Source organism: Lipotes vexillifer, unplaced genomic scaffold (genome assembly GCF_000442215.2).
Source record: "Lipotes vexillifer unplaced genomic scaffold, Lipotes_vexillifer_v1.1 scaffold935, whole genome shotgun sequence".
Classification (NCBI taxonomy): Eukaryota; Metazoa; Chordata; class Mammalia; order Artiodactyla; family Lipotidae; genus Lipotes; species Lipotes vexillifer.
Window position 1 is genome coordinate 1,900,992 of NW_006777895.1, and position 447 is coordinate 1,901,438.

Here is a 447-nt window from a genome sequence, read left to right on the forward strand (position 1 = left end):
CGGGGCGGGCGCAGGGCCCGGTGGGCGGGCGGCGGGCGGCGGCGGCCGCGGCCCGGGCCGAGTCCAGTCCGCGTTTTGCGAGTGCGCGCGAGTAATCAGAGAGAAGTGGATAATAGTTGCTCGGGCTCGCTCGGCTCCCTCTCATGCCATGCTGGGCCCGATAGGCTCAGTCAGTCGTGTATTTACCCATATCCGGGTTAGAGAGGAAAAGAGAAAAGTTTCATTTAAACCTGAACTAAAAACTTTCACCATGAAATCACACAGCGAGAACAGGCCCAGACAGTAAGGCGTGACTCCCGGTTCGGCTCCGGTGGGGCCTGTGGAGGGGGAGGGGGCTCGCTCGATTCCCGTCGGGGCGTGTGGATGCGCACAGGAGGGGCTGCTGACTAAAAAGTGGGTTTTATTGTCTCCCCCCCCGCCCCCCGCCCGGCTTCGCCACGCCGCGGC